General features: G+C 30.6%; 1 protein-coding gene across 3 annotated transcripts in view; it reads left to right on the top strand.

Moving 5' to 3' along the window:
- LOC128996268 (hemicentin-2) overlaps positions 1-20,406 on the top strand; it is a 420,963-nt gene that overhangs the window by 256,723 nt on the left and 143,834 nt on the right. For all 3 annotated transcript variants that reach the window (XR_008491037.1, XM_054421469.1, XM_054421467.1), the window contains one exon: positions 5,031-5,060. The gene's annotated coding sequence lies outside the window, so the exon portion shown is untranslated. The remainder of the gene's footprint in view (positions 1-5,030; positions 5,061-20,406) is intronic.

Here is a 20,406-nt window from a genome sequence, read left to right as displayed (position 1 = left end):
CTCCCAAAGTAGTACTCCCAAAGTAGTACTCCCAAAGTAGTACTCCCAAAGTAGTACTCCCAAAGTAGTACTCCTAAAGTAGTACTCCCAAAGTAGTACTTCCAAAGTAGTACTCCTAAAGCAGTACTCCCAAAGTAGTACTTCCAAAGTAGTACTCCTAAAGTAGTACTCCCAAAGTAGTAGTCCTAAAGTAGTACTCCCAAAGTAGTACTTTCAAAATAACACTCTTAATGTAGTACTCCCAAAGTAGTACTCCCAAAGTAGTACGCCCAAAGTAGTACTCCCAAAGTAGTACTTCCAAAGTAGTACTTCCAAAGTAGTACTCCCAAAATAGTACTCCCAAAGTAGTACCTCCACATCAGTACTCCAAAAGTAGTACTTCCAAAAGTACTTCCAAAGAAGTACTTCCAAAGAAGTACTTCCAAAGTAGTACTCCCAAAGAAGTACGGCCAAAGTAGTACTCCTAAAGTATAGTAGTACACTCATAGTAGTGCTTTTAAAAGAGCTACTCCCATAGTAGTACTCCTAAAATAGTACTCCTAAAGTAGTACTCCTAAAGTAGTACTCCCAAAAAGTACTCGCAAAGTATTACTCCCAAAGTAGTACTCGCAAAGTAGTACTCCCATAGTAGCACTCTTAAAGTAGTACTCCCAAAGTAGTATTCCCAAAGTAGCACTCCTAAAATAGTACTCTCAAAGAAGTACTCCCAAAGTAGTACTTTCAAAGTAGTACTCCCGAAGTAGTACTACCGAAGTATTACACCCAAAGTAATATTCACAAAGTAGTACTCCCCATGTAGTACTCCCAAAGTAGTACTCCCAAATCAGTACTCCCAAATCAGTACTCCTAAATCAGTTCTCCCAAATCAGTACTCCCAATTTAGTACTCCAAAATTAGTACTCCAATTAGTAGTTCTCTAATAGTAGTGCTTCTAAAGGGGCTACTCCCATAGTAGTACTCCTAAATTAGTACTCCCAAAGTAGTACTCCCAAAGCAGTTTGCCCAAAGTGGTACTCCTAAATTAGTAAGCCCAAAGTAGTACTTTCAAGGTAGTACTCCCAAAGTAGTACACTCATAGTAGTGCTTCTAAAGGAGCTACTCCCATAGTAGTACTCCTAAAGTAGTACTCCTAAAGTAGTACTCCCAAAGTAGTACTACCGAAGTAGTACTCCCAAAGTAGTACTCTAAAAGTAGTACTCCCAAAGTAGTACTCCCAAAGAAGTACTTCCATAGCAGTACTCCCAAAGTAGAACTTCCAAAATATTTCTCCCAAAGTAGTACTCCCAAAGAAGTACTGCCAAAGTTGTACTCCCAAAGTAGTGATCCCAAAGAAGTACTGCCAATGTAGTACTCCTAAAGTAGTACTCCCAAAGTAGTACTCCCAAAATAGTACTCCCAATGTAGTACTCCCAAAGTAGTACTCCCAAAGTAGTACTTCCAAAGTAGTACTCCCAAAATAGTACTCCTAAAGTATTACTCCCAAAGTAGTACTCCTAAAGTAGTACTCCCAAAGTAGTACTCCTAAAGTAGTACTCCCAAAGTAGTACCCCCAAAGTAGTACTCCAAAATTAGTACTCCAAAATTAGTACTCCCATAGTAGTAATATTATGGTAGTGCTTCTAAAGGTACTTATGAACTCCCAAAGTAGTACTCCCAAAGTAGTACACCCAAAGTATTACTACCAAAGAAGTACTCCCAAAATTGTACTTCCAAAATAGTACTCCCAAAGTAGTACTCCCAAAGTAGTACTCCCAATGTAGTACTCCCAAAGTAGTACTTCCAAAGTAGTGCCCTAAAGTTACAAATGTAGGCCAATTTATGGAGAGCTGTTATTATAATTCGAAGGATTCTCCTTCAAGCTGGTTCCTATTATTAAACCGTGCTATTTCATAAACAATGTTGACAGCTTTGTTATAGTAATTATTAAAATTGCGTACAAGTATTCAAAATACATTCAGCATCATCACCCGTGAAAAGTGATAATGAACTGATCTGAGTATCCTGAGGTTTATGGTTTTAAAGTGAAATGACCCTATATCGTTCAAATGTCCTTATCCAGGATGTCCAATGTCTACAATACTCCTTGTTTACATACACTTCACAATATAACACATATTAAACAATATGGTTTTATGTAATCATATGATTTTTGGTCAAGACAGAACAAAAGACCAGCACATTTACGTATAATGTTGTAATGTTGTAGCTGATGATTGGAGTGTCAAATCGGAATTGATCGCACCACCATCTTTTATCAATATTTACCCTCTTTTGATAAAACATCATAAATGCAAATATATATTTCAGGTGTTATTAGATGTAATTTAATTTACTCTCCGTTAAACATTGTATAAAATATACACGATACAGCAACATGCGTTATGGTCTATGAAAGAGCTATAATCAATGCACTTTTGTAGCTATTAGTGTAGGTTACATGGTAAGATATGGAGCCGGAATGGATTTTATTTTATTGTAGATGACCAAAACCACCATCTGTTTAATTCGCTAATGTATACACATTTACTGATATGCGAATTAATTTCATGTGTAAAAGTTTACTTAAGAATATACTTGTGAACTAAATTAAACATTGTATTTTTTAACCAACACGTTTTTGGCGGTTTTGTTCTTGGAAAATATTTTAAATATAAAAGTATACTAAACACTATACACAACAATGCAGTTGTATTGCCCCACTGTAAGCTTGATAACACCGCATGTATTCATGTACCAACAATGTATTCCCGAGGTATCGGATTATGCGAGCCACAAAGTAGCATTTATATAACCGCATTACTGTAATGCTACTATTTAGCTAAAACTAGCCTCCTTACTAAAAGCTATTTCCATAATCTTGCTCCACTAAAAAAATCTTTAATTTATCAGTACAGTATAGATATACCTTAGTATTTAAGTCAAACTTTCAGCCTAAAACTTTATTATATTGGGTTTCTTGTAAGGCTTAAGAACTATACTATCGAGTAAACTAAGTGAATATTTAAGTTAGTCAGTATACATCAAAATTGTGTTGGTTAATTTAATAGGCTACACATTTAAAATAATGGAGTATAGTAACAACATGGATGGACTATATAAATCTTCACACCTAAAAGTGTTAAATTATAAGTAAATGTTCCTCTTTTATACATTCAAGTGAATCAAGGCAAACATTTGTTTGGTCGTTATTCTAAAGAGACGTCATTTTAACATTTATTTATTCAAGCTGCTTTCAACCTGCTTAAGTCTTTATGGTAAATGTTAAAAATTGGTGTTGCATGTGATCTAAAGAAAAGACTTGCACAATACTAATAGATTTATTTCGAAAGCAGAGATATATATATAATATAGCCTAATACATTCAGACTATAAAAGTTTAGATGTTTTTATTGTCCTAATATTAATACGAATGTAAAGTAATTGGCACATACATGTAAACCTACATTTATCCTAAGGGATTTACTGATCAGCAAGAATAGCCCATGGGAATGGGGCTTAATGTGGGATTTTATAGGGTGAAATATATATATTCTCTTCCCCCCCCCCTTAAATATATACCTTAGAATTTTTTAAATCATTTTGTAAAGCTTATTATAAATTATTTTACATTGGAGTATTGTTGCCAAATAGTAACGATAAAAATATGTACGTAAAAAATCCCACGTAATGCTTATGTAGGATATAAAAACTGTTGTAGTGCACTTGCTTATGGATATATTTTCACCACATTTGGCGAATGTATTTGTTCATCCTTTACTTCTAGCATTTCATGAAAGAACACATTTCCCCTCCACATAGCATAAAAATATGTACATGTAAAACCTAAAAATATAGGAAATAAATATTACTTTATTATAAGTAAATATTATACATTATTTTAGTAAAGATCCAATTAGACATATTGAAATTCGCCTAGTCTGCAGATTTGGTGCAGCAGAGGTATGGCTTTTGTTACATTAATAACCTTATAAATATGTAATACGTTTAATATACAAAAATAAAAATAAACACCGAAATAAATATAAATATTATGTTGAAAAAGGGTTTAATTGTAGAAATTAAAACACATAATAATATCATATTTTACAAATCTATTTTGTTTATAATCATTCAACATGGTATAACGGTAAAATGGCTATAATAGAGACAGAAATCATTGCATTATATAAATTTATTTGTGAAGAAGAATTAATATAAAAATATAAAATGTCAACTTTGATGGAAAAAGATAATTAGGCACTTAATTTATTTAGTTTTAACAAGTAAAGGCTTAATAACAATATGGTAGCAATTTTACAAAACTGTGTTTCATTATAAAAATATCACAGGAGAAAATTATATAAATAATAAGCTATTTTAAGTTATGCACAACTTTCTTAAGTACTAAACTATCAGTTAAAATAGTGCGAGATGTTAAAAAGTAGACCATAGTTGGCTCTTTTGAGAGTTTACTATCCGTTATATCACAGGTGATTCTACGACCAAAACAAGTACTGTACGCTATATCCATACGTAATATTTGTATAGTTTGAAAGCTGGAAGGTTTATATTTGCTGGATGTAAATGACAGTAAAACACCCACGATGTGTATATTTTGTACTTACAAAAGGGTTCTGGGATCTACATTTTTCTAACTGAGAATTAACATATGACTGCAAAATAAAATTTATAATTAAAGTTATGTTCCAATTTTCAATTTCCAATTTATAATTATGGGTATAGTAAAATAGGCCTATACATCAGTTTGAATGACATACGATAATAGTTTTTTTTTTCATATATTTGACATTTGTCGGTGAATATAAATATGACATATATATCTGAATCTGAATCTTAGTATCCTTAAAGTGTAGAATCAATAAACCAATAAATCTACTAATCCGTTGTTACTTTTAAGCAAATATTTTGTAAACTCTATTTTGTTTGAATCAAAGCTATAAAATATTCTCATTACTTTCAAATAGATGAATATTAGTTTTTTGAAACTGTTAAATTATTAATTATTAATATATTCTAATGTTTTTTTGCAGATGGTGAACTTCAGTGCAACCAAGTGTTAGGTAAGTTTGCATGAATAATCATTTTTATTTTATTTTACTTACGTTTTAAAACACATTCTATATGCATTCGAACACGTGAGACCTTAATCCGTTCCCCATAAAACTCGTGCTTCTCAAGAAAATATAATTGAAAGTGTTTATGACAAACATAATATTTTGTAGATTAATTCAAGCCACAAATATTACTTCATGAAAATGAATAACCTGTTCCATATGACTCTTGTAAAAACATGTTTAATACCACATTTGTATCAATATTATATTTATTGTATTCCTAATATATTTATAAAGTATTATATTTCCTACCGATACCAATTCGCTAAACAAAATAAAGCAGATTAGTTTTTAAACTTTGATGGTACACTTTAGCAATGTTATTATAAGATGTAATTTGCATAAATGCATTTACACCTTATTCGGAAAAGAGCTAGACTCACGAAGACAGTGTTTTATGATATTTGTTGAAAAGTAGTACCAATAAAAAAGATTCAGTACAGTGTAATATTGTGAATCTAAGCAAACAATGTTGGTACTAAGCCCGGGTTGTAAAACAAATTCAGGAGGCCGTTGCTTAAGCAGCATAAGAGGATTAACTCTAAGAACTTGTCTCGAGTCTAACAGGAAACTTCATTTGACTTTCATTTTGCACGAATTTATCCTTCGCTTGAGTTAAATTAGTAATGTATTTGTTGAATTGAACTATAAGATTTAATATGAGAAATATATAAAAAACCAATTGCATGTAGATACTTTTCTCTTGTAACTTTTTCATGCATTAGAACACATCTTTGATAGAATTTTTATTTTATTTAATGCAAAATTGTATTTACAAATGACACTTATGCGAGTGGAAAAATACGAACCGGACAATAGTATGTATACAATTATACTTAAAGTTGGTTTACAAAAAAATATTGACATTATGTAAAGTTTTATGCACATTTGTTTTAAAAACTATACCTTATTTACATAAATGATTATGTTGTGCTCTTTTTAATTTTAACGATTTATTTTAAGGGATTATAATTGAAATAGTACTATGCTGTTTGGTTTCAATTTAATTTCAAATCTATGATTCTGTTTTAAAATGTAATCAAAATTAATAAAATTTGTTTAAGTATTCTTTGTAAAGATATTAAAATAGGCCTATGTGAATGTCTGGGGATGTTTGTGTGAAATAAAATGTTTGAAAGCTCCATAAATTCAATTTATGAGGATTCATATCCCTAATATGATCCGAGTAATATGAACCTTGTAGGGTAAGTTGGTTTATAAACTGACTATAATATAATATTTTACTTCTAAAGCTTTAAATCCATTGGTATTAGTTTAATGTCTATGAGTGATGTGGTTTACTATTCAATGCCGTCTGAATCCTACGTCTATGTTAAACTATAAAGTAAATTAGTACTGTACAACATGAACAGTTTTATTCGCCACGTTGAGTAATATTTTACAAGTTTGAAGTAAGTATATAGTTGATTATAAAATATGTTCAAATTCCAGGTCATATCTGCTAACTTACCTTTTTTCCAAGTCTCTTCTCCCGTAAAAAAAACTGGTATAGCACCTGGTGTACTGTTAAGAGTCCAATGTTGGATACTTAGATCAACACCTATTTCAAATTACCCTGTTGTAATTCTACTGCATACAAATCATATTCTTATACTATTTCGGTTATTTTTATTAAATTATGTGGGCAGAACAAAGCCAGTTACAAATTTCTAATTATGAAATACAGTACACGTAAAAAATATTATGACGTAGAGCATAATAGTTATGTTATTTTCTTCTTTTTAGAGCAGACTAATTGCAAAAGGATGACTTCTTAGATATCCAAATAAGGATGCAACCTAGCTCGTGCCTTTATTTCGATCTCGTATCAGAAGAGGGATGAAGCTTGTTTAGTGAGAAATATAGTCTGTAAACATGTCAGTCAAAGTCTGCACGCTAAGATATCTACTGTTCGGTGCAATATTTTCAAATTTAATATTCTCAACTTTTCCTTTTCAAATGTTATTTTACGTTCCATGTTTTATTAATCATTATTACGATCATGTTATATGTTCTAAGTTTTTTCATAGTATTTCCAATCGGCTGTAATTATAAATAAGAGAAAGTATATAAAATCTTTTCTTAAAAAAATGTTATCGATATTTTGTTTTTTCCCTATAAATTATTTATTTTTTATTTCTTGCTAAACCATCTAATACTGGTAAACACATTATTTAGTTTTTTCCTGGCTCAATCTAAAAAATGTTAAGCTTTTTTATGTAAAAAATGTATATATCGTAACATATTTTGACACTTCTATGATTGTAAGTATAATTTCCAAGCTCAACTAACTGACGATGCAACGTTTTACCAAATGCTTTGTGTTTTTATTATTGCAATTACCCAGTACCGTCAATAGAAAATACCTATGGTCATAAGGTCGTTAACTTATAATTTTCACTCGTAAAAGTTAACTTGTTGTAGGCATGTAACAAATAAAAATAGTATTTTTAGAAATTCTACCCTGCTTGTGTACTATTTTAAAACGTTTTTATTAGCTCGCTTTCTTGTCCGGTACAAATTTTGAAATCAATTTTATACTAACTTCTCGACGAGCTGGAGACTTGAAACTTGAAACATAGCTCACAAATGAAAGACAATGCAATATTATATAATTTAATTTTCATATTTCCCTTGGGCTACGCCCCATGGGCTTGTTTTTATTAAATCGCTTTCTTGCAAATTTTGATACTTCCCGATGAGCTAGAGACTTGAAATTTGAAACATAGCTCATAAATGGATGACAATATATCATTTAGTTTTAACATTTCCCTTGGACTACGCCCCATGGGCTCGTGTTTTTATTAGCTCGCTTTTAACTCGTTTTTATTAGCTGAAAGTAAAGATAAAACATCTGATTACAGATAATAAGGTTTTGGGGTTTGGTTATGTATTAAGAGGCTATATAAAATAGATTTAACATATTTACAGATTAAAGACTAAAAGCTAGATAATAATTTATAAATAAAAATACTTTTTAAAAATGCCAAGTTTTTAAACGCACTAAAAAGTATAAAATAATTTATAAAATTTCGAGTGAATAAATACTTGTAAGATTTAAAACGAAAAACGTGGAACGAATGCAATAGATCATAATAGTTCAATAGGTGAAGTTAATTGTAAATCAGCATGAGCCCCACTTTTTCGTTTTAAATCTTACAAGTATTTATTCTCTCAAAATTTTATAAATTATTTTATACTTTTTAGTGGGTTTAAAAACGTGGCATTTTTAAAAAGTATTTTTATTTAAAAATTTTGTATAAATACTTTAAAGAGTGCCATGTTTTTTCACAATAAGTTTAAAAAAAATATATATTTAATAGGCTCTGAAAAACATAATACACTTGCAATTAAGTTATCATGAATATATTATGAGACATTCAATATATACATTTTTATTTGTGATAATGTATCTACCTTTTAGAAATCTAGTGGCATGGAAAAAACACATACTTGCATATTAAAACATGTCCTAAAATTCGTCGTGCGAACTCTTTATTAGGGTTTATCTCACTTTCGCTTTATGACAAGCGTGACGTCAACACATTGTCACGTGATATGATCCTCATGACATGTTACAAGATTGTACACATGTCACATGTCATGTCGTGTAATACTGTAGTAGTTATGGTTATTATGGTATCATGAAACCATCATAGAGAAGGATTACAACACCATTGTCGTAATCTAAATTATTTTTATTCTATCTGTATCAATACTTGGATCAAAAATAAATATCCTATATATTTAGTTGCTAGTCATGGGTAGAGGAACCGGTGGTTTTGTTTGTTTTACAAAATCGTAGCTGAAATGTAATAAATTTATAGTTAATTTCTTTATACATTACAGAAATTATGAATTATTATTATTAATTAATTTATTTATTTGTTATTATAAATTAGTAGAGACATTTTTAATGTAGTATTACAAATGTGATGTGTTTGTGTTGTTCTAATGAAAGCTTTCATTAAAGTAAATTTGCATAGTTTTTTTTTTTTTTTTTTTATACAAAGAGCAGTTTGTAATTAGATGAATCGGTTTTAAAAAATTGATAAGTTGGCAAGTATTTTATAAGTAAATAGAGGATAATGCTATACTATTATAATTTTCTCCTTAGGAAATTGATGTTGATACATTTTAAAAGTCGCTATATACAATACTTTTTTTGTGGGTCTAAATATATTTATCATAAACGTAATATTTTTTTCCTCATATTATATAATTAAAGACAGCGGGCTGTAGTTAATATGTTTTTGTTGATTATTGTACGCCAAAAACATGTGTCATACAAATATTCCTGTTTAGATTCAAAATATCTTAAATTAATATATTTTTAATTTTTAATGTCGTATAAATACGTTTTAAAGAATAAATAGGCTTTTTTATGAAATTTTTAATAAACATTTGACGAACGAACTTATTTAATAAACCAATTAACTAGTTGTCTTGTGTTACCTAAGTCTTTTAAAGGAGTGAATCAAGGTGTCAAGTATAAATATGGAATGTAATAAAAGGGAATTCGAATCAATAAAGCTATTTAGTATTGGCTAAACAACTAAAAACTAAAAAACAACTAAAAAACTATTTAGTATAGTAGTGAAATAACTTTAGGAATAAGACCTATTCATACAAATATAATCTTGGAAAACGTATACAAAATGATAGTTGTATTTTCATAAAACATATGTTTCGGATTTGCTTGAGGATTTAGTTGTGAATTTATAACCACCTAAATTGTAACGATAGTTGAACAGACAGTGCATTTACATAATGTAAAAACTATTTATCCAGTTTGGAAATATTTACTCTCAATAAAGTATATTAAATATAAGTTTGGATTCAGAAATTTAACTTATACCACACCAATATACATTGATAATAATTAGTGGACGATCTCGTAAGCATTACATAATTAATTATTGATGTTAGTACATCCTCCAAAGCCATTTGATCAGGTTATCTTAGTAGGCTTACTTAATCTAATTACATATAGATACATGATTCACTTTATTGTTACTGATGCGTATTGTGTTATAGATATTATTTATTAATTTTAAATAATTATCAAAAACCAATTGTACTTTTATTTTCTTTAGTTTTCTTTAGTACATTCTTGCTAAAAGTCATGAATTTAAGCCTAATAAAATAATACTGTGTACTATCAATGGCGTATGTTTGTTTATTTATTTATTTATTCACTAAACGGCTGTAACCAACACAGTGAAAGTACATTGATATGCATGCTTAACATCAACAAAGCAACCAAAGATCAATAGTAAATATATGTTTATTTACTATATGTTCAGTAAAAATATGTAAATGGCTATTCAATAATTAATATATGAAGATATAAATTTTTAAAATCATGTATTATACGTAATTATTTTTTTATGACCTAAACTTTATACAGTACTGCAAGCCAAATTTTGTAACTCTCTCAATTACAGCTATCGAGTAATTAATCAACATGAAAACGTAATACCTACCATGAAATTTTCTATATTGAGAGCATTAGGAAACGCTGTAAAATTACGGTAATTACTCAAATAATACCTATACCATACTAATTGCAGAATATCAGTTGACGAGGGGTTATATATACTTGTACAGTATCGTAATCATTTGATTAAAGTTGATATTGAATTTAACGGTCATTAAGCGATGGTACACACGATGAAAATTATGAAGTACGGGGAAATACCATTGTTATCCTGAAATAGATACCACCTCAGTAACTATACGTTATTTAAATCACAGTTTAAAATCAATCGCAAACTGAAAATAGCCATCCATAACAAGTTCCAGGAAATGAAAACTTTGTGTAGACAACCATGTTATTATTTGACAGTCACGTCACTTTTCCAATTTGTTATTAGTATGACATGAGGTATCGTACAATCTCATACAATGCAACTGATGACTCATAGCAAACGAGCTATTTATCCTAAATATATAGCTAAATAAGATCTATGTTTTATAGGATTTGTTAAAAGTATTAAACTGTAAAAATCATTATGAAATGACATTTATTATATGGCATTTTATCGTAATGATTTGAAAAAGTAATTTGAAAGGGTTAAATATCTTAAAATGATTGTACTTGGAATTAAGTGGCATGATCTTGTGCGCTAAGACAAAATTAATTGTGCAAAGGTTCAAAATTAGATCCCACTATTAAAAAAGTAATTTTGTTTTATTCAAAAGGATGCTTACATGATTACTGATTACACAAATCCTAAAGCTTATTACATTTAAACATTAAAAAAATGCGAATCGTCAGGCTTAGAAATACCTTGGAAACCACAATTTTCCGTAAAACAAATCTAACAAATGCTTTAACTTCAGATTTCCCCCTGCTGTCTCTGATTTCAATCACGAAAACTTTTAATGTTTTCCTATATATATATAAAACTTAATTTTCATTCTGTAAAACATGCTAAAATCCAGTTTTTCTTACTACTCCTTATGAATCCTATTGATGTTCCGAGTATGTTTTAAAATGTTTATATTATTGAAGCTCGTTCGCTACGCTCACTCACCTTTTGTTTGGAGCTCTTTCACCTTTTGGTTTAAATTAAACACATATACTGTTGTATCGTATAGTTTTAAAACAAGTTTTTCCAATGCCAATGTATAAGCAGTAAAAAAATATAGTAAATATATCCAACCAAAAATAATGTTTGGTTGGATTATAAATATCCTTACATAGCCTACAAACCTTCCCCTGGCACTAAGGAACGCAACGATAAAGAATAATCCAATTTGGTGCACTCGTTCTCGATTTATGGAATACCATAAAAAAGGGATTAATTTGTATTTATATAATTTTTTTATATACTATAATTTTGCACGTTTTTGAGGTTATAAAATCAAAACGCGTACTCAAAGTAGAGGTTGCTTATGAGTTATGAAGAATATAAACCACATAATAAACAAGTATCTGAGAGCAAGGAAGGAATTACTACTTTACTCTCCACTAAGTGAATTAGTCCAGTCAAGAAATTATAGCGTCTCGTTTTCCTGGTCAGGAATCGATGAGAACCTCTTTAGCAAACGAGTGGGGGCGTGACGTCACTCTTATCTTGAGGGAACACCATTACCGCAAGGAACACCATTACCGCAAGAAACACCATTACCGCAAGGAACACCATTACCGCAAGGAACACCATTACCGCAAGGAACACCATTACCGCAAGAAACACCATTACCGCAAGGAACACCATTACCTACCGCAAGGAACACCATTACCGTAAGGAACACCATTACCGCAAGGAACACCATTACCGCAAGGAACACCATTACCGCAAGAAACACCATTACCGCAAGGAACACCATTACCTACCGCAAGGAACACCATTACCGCAAGGAAAACCATTACCGTGAGGAACACCGTTACCGCAAGGAACACCATTACCGCAAGGAACACCGTTACCGCAAGGAACACCATTACCGCAAGGAACACCGTTACCGCAAGGAACACCATTACCGTAAGGAACACCATTACCGCAAGGAACACCATTACCGTAAGGAACACCGTTACCGCAAGGAACACCATTTCCGCAAGGAACACCATTACCGCAAGGAACACCATGACCGCAAGGAACACCATTACCGTAAGGAACACCGTTACCGCAAGGAACACCATTACCGTAAGGAACACCGTTACCGCAAGGAACACCATTACCGTAAGGAACACCATTACCGTAAGGAACACCGTTACCACAATGATGCTAGGTGAAGCCGTCGGTGTTCGTGGCGTAGTGGTTAGCTAACTCAAAAGATGACCACGAGGTATCCGGATCAAATCCGTACGGTGGCATAAGATTTTTGTCAAAGGTTTTGCTTAGAATGCGATTACTTCTTAACTGTACATCTTTTGTTAGAATTTGAAGTACAAGGCGTTTATAAAAGAATCATCAGGTTATAATGGCATGTACCTCAGCCAATTCTTTCCCCACATTAATATTTGAAACATGTGCTTAAAAAGCATGTTTCCATGTTTTATAATTAGCTGCTCAATAATCAGTCTTTTTTCATAATTTTCAAGATGATTAGAATTAATGAAAAAAACATTTTGTGCTTTTAATTATGACTCAAGTTCATCTTTAATAACCGTCCAGAGTGAGTTTTGGAGGCGTTTTAGACAGACTCCCCCTACATAGCAAAGCATTATGTTGGTATTATGGTGGTATCGCTAGTTTGAAAACTTTGCCTCATCCTCCTCCTTAATATCAATGTTCGTAACTTCAATGAGAAGCTTCCTCAGAGGTGGATTGGCAGATGTAACAATAATGACTTGGCCCTTCTCGAATGGTTCCTTACATCTCCTGATTTTACGGTGTGTAATTTTATTACATGGGGCTATGTAAAAGACAAAGTTTATGTACCGCCAATGCCTCAAACGCTTCAAGAGCTCCGTGGACGAATTCGCAATGCCGTAGAATCAACCAACCTTGCGATACTAGCCGGTGTATGGGACAATTTACAGCATAGATTGAAAACTTGCTCCACGGATAATAGACGGTGTTTGCGGTTGGTTATTGAGCACTTCTAGGGGTATCTATGAAAAATTTAAGAGCTATCCTTTTTGTTGATATGTTTTATATCCATATTTGTTTAACATTAACGTCAATAACAAGTTTTAAAACCTGATGATTCTTTTATAAACGCCCTGTATTTAAAATTTTATTTTATGAACGGAACTATTTATTTCTTATTATCTTGTATCTTTATAATTATTATTTAAATTATTAAAAAATCCAATAAATAACCCTTTTAATGTAGGCTACACGCAGAATATTAGCTTATTATAGTATGGATTTTGATAGAAACTAGGTAGATTTCTCAATTTACTTAAAAAGGGAAAACCGTTGAAAACTATTGTACCTATTATTTAATTTATACTGTATTTAACCAACTATTTAGAGGTATACACAAGTTATTAAGTAATTAATCGTTACAAATACTGAACATATACTTTAAACCATGTTTAAAAGTTTTTAGTTAGATAAAAATTTTTTTTATTTAGATACAAAATATTTTTTATCATATAGGAATGGTTTATATAAAAAAAAGTTAAATAAAGTTCGTGTTTTTGCATCGCTTGAAAAGAGTTTTTCCTACATGTGTAAAAATTCACAAAACCATTTTCCATCTTTCTCAGCAACTTGTAGTTAATTTTGACTCAAGTTATACCCATAGAAACCTATTTGCCAGTGCTTAAGATGGCCAATAGTATAAGGGTCTGATGATTGTTGAAGTGTGTAATTGAAATCGATCACCACTTACATTATTATTTTATTATATTATATTATATTATATTATTATCATTATTATATTCATTTAACGTTTTGTGAGTAAACAGAATACGTGTAGATATTACATGTGTTATTTACGTAATTTTTCATTGAATTTCCATTACATAAAATTTTTTTACATTGTATTATTTCTACTGTACTTAAAAATCCAAAAAGTTATTTTCATACGTAATTTACTCGTGCATAAAAGATACTATATAACTTGTATTTAGTAAAATATGACTTGCTACTTTGGTAAACGTGAGTCTATGTTTTTAGGTTTGCTGCTACGGGGAAAACATAGATGTGTGTTTTTTATTGAAATTTTGGTAGGTTAGTATGAAATAAACAAAATTGTCATATTTGATTAAAATATATCAATAAACAAGCAAACTACAACAGTTTATATATTCTACATAACAGTTATATGGGAATAAAACATTTATAATTTTTTATTATCTCCATAACCATTGGGCATACAAAAACGCTTAAACATACAAAAGTATATTTTTTTTTTAAGCTCAACAAAATGGTTTGCAGAGAAATTTAGAAATTTTGTGTTTTTAGGGTCAAAAGTGGGAAAAATGAATTTTTACCCCATAAACCCCCGTTCCCATAGTCCGATTATGCTGGTTCGAGAACTCGTTTGAATAAATGTAAGTTTACACGTTTGTACCAAATTTCATCTAAATCAGATCATAAAAAAATCTATTTTAGACGAATCAAATTTCGCTTCGGCTGAAGGTTTGCTACGGCGGGACTAACGTTTAATGGTACACCATTTAGTCATAAAAATCTGAATTGTTATGTTCGCTCATAAAACTGCTTACTGAGGTTATAAAATAGATACTCCAGTAGTTATATTAGCAATACAACTACCTAATATGTTTGACAAATAAGTGATATCACACAAACTGTATATACCTAATCATCCTCTCGTACATATAACAAAAGAATAAGCTACTTTTAGAACTACCACCTGAACAAAACCTGCGTGTTCTTTACACACTTAGCTTACACGCACGATACAAACAAATCATGACTGACACGAACAAAAAAACACTTCACAGTATCATGTAATATGTGATCATTTATTGACAAAAATATTTTTCATGTGACTATATGTTAGCATAAAATCAAGTTTTGTTTCTTAATCGTACTAATGCATTAATTTTATAACTTAATATTTACTTTCCCACTCTGTTATTTGAGTTGTATGTTGCTGAACAAATAAACGTACTGTTGAATATAAAAGTGTTTTAATCGGCTTATTATTATTTTCTTTTATTTTAATTTACCTTATTTTGCTTCTTATGTTTCCTACAATAATCTTTCTGATCAGGATGTTTAGCTTTTCCAATCCTAAATAAATAAGAAGCATATCAAGTAAAGTTTTTCTACATTTTGTAACTACCTTTTTAAAGCTAGACGAAACTTCACTCATGTGTTGATAATATAACACAATATATTTAAAACACTTTAATTGTTGTGGCATAGTAAAAGTATGTTATGATTTAGGTTGAAAATTATTTATTCTAATTAAAATTACCTCTTACTGTTTGGTTACTGTTTTTTTAGGTCCGACTGTCTTGCTAACTTATCACTCATGGTAGAGATCGTCAAAGATTTAAGTGAAAAAAAAACTTAAAATAATTATCACACACGAGTATATGATAAAAAAGTTCGGTCAGATTGTGGTGGGTACGTGAAGGTATCTTTTAGAAGGTTCGTCAAATTCGACAAGGTCATCACATGAATGAATCATTAATATACTACCTACCATGGAAGCCTGGACTTGAAGATAAATTAATTCTACTCCAAGCAAAATTTATTTAGTGACAATTCACAACAATTTGTAATTTATAGTAATATATTTATAGTAACACATTAACAATAACCGACATATAATAAGAATGTATTGAAACTAATATAGCTGCACTAATTTTCAATAGATTCTTTTGTACAATGTTCTTTCAAAGTGCTACAAAGGCTGTTCTGCTGCCCCACCTTCATACAAAGGGATATAAGTAGTCTACACATAAAAATAACCGACACATAATAAGAATTTATTGAAAATAATATATCTGCATCCATTTTCAATTGATTCTTTTATACAATGTTCTTTCAAAGTTCTACAAAGGCTGTTTTGTCACCCCGCCTTGATACAAAGGGATATAAGTAGTCTACGAGGGCCCTTGAGTTGAGGGTTTATTTTCTGTTACTTCAAGAACTTTTCCCGCCAATATAGAGCGTTTGCCTACGTTTTCCCGGTAATAACACGACCAATGGACGTCGTATAGTTGTCTACGTTGAAAGAACCGATCATGATTCAGGCTTTTTTATTTTATATCAGTTAAAAAACACGAAACACGAATCACAAATGTGCTTGGAAAAGAATATCCTCTTTGAAAGTTAGTATTAGCTTTGATTTAGTTATTTTTTTACCTAAAATCCATTAACACATCAAGTTAACGGTTCTTTAATGTTATTCCTTTTCATAGAGTATAATTAATATATTTAGATAACACATTGGTTACCTTACTAACTGATTTAATCATTTATTGTTTTTGTTGTTTAAAACACTCAATTAAATTAGCTGGCGTTTTAATTTATACAAAATTATTAAGATAAATAATTAATCAATTATCACTTTAAAAGAAACACAAATAATTGCAGAATACCATGTCCCTCACATGGCCATTGTGGATTTTTATGATTCAATACTTGGTCTACTAAAAATAGTATTTACCATAAATATATTAATTTCTTCTTTTAACCTTTTCTTCTGGCATCGAGGTTTAGAAATAGTTTACTTGTATTAATTTAAAATATTATAAACTAAAATAAGTAGCCTACAGGGTTAGTCTATTTAAAGCGCAGCCCAAATTAAAGTAATGTGACACCATTTTAATGAAAAAATACTACATATTTTGGTATTCCTGTTTTCGTCATTGTCGACCAGCTGATATGCGTTGTTGCATAGTTATCTGTGAGGTTTAGTGTTGTAAGGAATTTAATTTACCAATCTCGAAGTGTTAGAATAAAACGTGGAAACAACCTTCTAATCGTTACAAAATTAGAACACATAATTTGAGGTTATGCAAAGTTATCATCAGTGTTTACATATAAGTTGTTACAAACATAACTTTAAATCGTGTGATAAGCAGCGTTTTCATATTGCACTGATAAAATGTTGAGGTTAGCGAACCGAGAAATTTACCATATTTTTTTCTGTCCCCTATTTGATGTTACCCGAAACCGATGATTTTGCTGACGATTTAGAGAACTAAAAACGGCTGCTTTTTGGACAGGATGATGAAAATTAATATTCCAGGTATGATATCAGTACCAAATAAATTACCTATTGTTGACATAATTCACACAAATATAGGGAAAAGGAATCTAAATTCTAAGCGAAACTAAAATCAGAGGAATGGAATTTTTCAAGCCTGCAGATTTTATGTGACGGAAGTTTTACTACCTTAAATTTGTTAATGTTAATCATAGTACAAATTTAAGGAAATTGAATCCTGGTAAACAAAAATACCCCGGTCGCAGTAAATCTGCTGATTAAGCGAATTTCAATTAGTCTGATTTGACTTTTATCTAAATCTAGAGATTTAGGCTTTCCTTGAATTGGATACGGTTTCTTTGGATTTACATATGTCAATAATAGTGTAACAAAATTCAGCAATATAAGTTGGTACTATACCACGAAGTCTGATTTGAAATAAATTCAGGAGTCATTTGCTTCAGAAAAATAAGAGAATTAAATTTAGCATCAACATTTTTTAACGAATTCATCCTAAAGGTTTTCTAAATAATTAATCTTTAGAAGTAAATTTGAGTTTTAATGCAAGAAACATAAAAATAAGTAAGTTGACATTATTGCATAACTTATTATTCATATATTGTTGGGTTTGTTTAAGTTTTTTTTTCACTATGCATTTATGATACATCCGTTGCAAGTGATAATGATGCATTAAATGTAAAATATTTTGTATATTTTTTGTGTAAAAGAATAAAGGTTAAGATAAGAGACTTTTATAATAGCATGGATCCCATAAGATTAAGAATATTAGTATAGTAACTATAAAATACTAAAAATTTGAAATACCCAAGACCTAGGACTTCGTGTTATACAGAATCATTTAGGGCAATATAATGAAAATAATAGGATGAATCGTTTGTATTGAATTCAGGAAGTAAAGAAATATATTTTAGCTATTTATGTGACCAAATCGGAATAGCAATCGTCTGTTGCAATATCTGCATTGTATTTGGTTCATTTATTTTGCGTTTACCGTACCTTTTTTGTTGCTAAATGGTATCTAGTTCGTTGACTTTGAATTTAGAAGCAATACAATATAAAATAACAACATTAAATGTTTCGATGTTATTATTTCTTTATGTTATATTTACATTTGGCCCGTGGCCCCAAGTGAGTGGAGAGTAGAAAACTCACATTTTGTTCATAGGGGATTCATTTTTTTTTTTTTTTTTTGCTACTAAATGGTATCTAGTTCGTTGACTTTGAATTTAGAAGCAATACAATATAAAATAGCTACATTAGATGTTTCTATGTTATTATTTCTTTATGTTATATTTGCATTTGGCTCGCGGCCCCCAGTGATTAGGGAGTAGAAAAGACACGTTTTGTTCATAGGGATTTGTTTGTTGTGTCCTAACCAATTTCACACTAAACCTAATTTTGCGTTCCCAGAAACAGGTGAAATTATCTATTATGGGACTAGTATTTCAATTACAGCATATTTGTGTAACTATGAAGCATGTTGTGTATTTAATAACTAGCTAATCAAATTACATTGTCAAATTAGCTTGTGGCAAATATATTGAACGGAATAATTAGTAATTCTAGGAATCAGATAGAAAGCTTCATTAGTAGTACATGTATTCATTACATGCGTGCTATTACTATATTGCATAACATATAACCATGTTAAACAGTCGTGGTTGGAGAGTGAGTTTTGGTTTCCTTCGTTCTTACTAAAATAAGCTAACAATACTGATTTAAAATATGTTTTGAGACAAATATTATTTTCAACGCAATGTCCTAAATACGCAATTTTACACGAGGATAGATTTAAGATCAAATCTAATTGTTTATTTGTCGAAAAGTGGCTAATGTATAAAGCTGCATTTAATGACTCGTCATTAGTTAAAAAAACTACTAGGTTTAATCTCGGTTATTTCAGTTTGTCCCCTCGTTAATTGTGGCAGATATCATTTGTAACCACATTATTCATAAAATAATTTTGCGTATTCAAGTTCTATACTTGTGTCTATTTATTCATGTCAAAATATAAGCTTGTTTAGCGGAAAATATAGCCTTTAAACCTTTAAATTAAAGTCTGCACGCTAAACTGTCTGTTGGTCTTGCAATTTGAGAAAAATATACTATCTTCCTTTTCTCTTTTTAAGTACTTTCGGGTTCAGTTTTGTATTTATCGTTATTTAGTCATTACCAATTTCAGTTCCTCCATAATCAACTTATGCTTACGTAATACTTGTCTTCTTTATCTTTGACCGTTATTACGGATAGATAGCGTAAAATTTAAAAATAATTTTTACAATAAAACATATACATAATTAGTAACGATGCATAATAACTGGCTAAGGCTGTGGCGGAAATTGCATCCCGCCATGAGAGGTTCCTCTACCAACTATTGCAAGCTATAGAGGGGCCTTTGCGAGAAAGAATTGATCAGTGTCAATTTGAAACCTTTAGGACTCTTTCGGACAAGGTGTTGAAAATATTTACAGCATAGTGCGGGTAGCTCTTTTGCGTTAGACTTCTGCCGTCTAAGTCTAAGCATGACCAAAACATGAGCTCTACGTGTCCTGTGGTTGCGGTACCTCTGCTATCAAAGCTGGTCAGGTTCTCTTTTAACAATACTAGGCTGTTAAGGACATACTGGATGCCAACTGTCAGGATGAACCCAATTCTTTAAAAAGGGGTTGGCAGTGTTCTCTTG

This window comes from Macrosteles quadrilineatus, unplaced genomic scaffold, assembly GCF_028750875.1.
Source record: "Macrosteles quadrilineatus isolate MER2022 unplaced genomic scaffold, UCM_ALF_1.0 Scaffold_6__1_contigs__length_79288215, whole genome shotgun sequence".
NCBI classification, from domain to species: Eukaryota; Metazoa; Arthropoda; class Insecta; order Hemiptera; family Cicadellidae; genus Macrosteles; species Macrosteles quadrilineatus.
The sequence above is the reverse complement of the archived record's forward strand: the minus strand, read 5'-3'. Positions and strand labels throughout refer to the sequence as shown.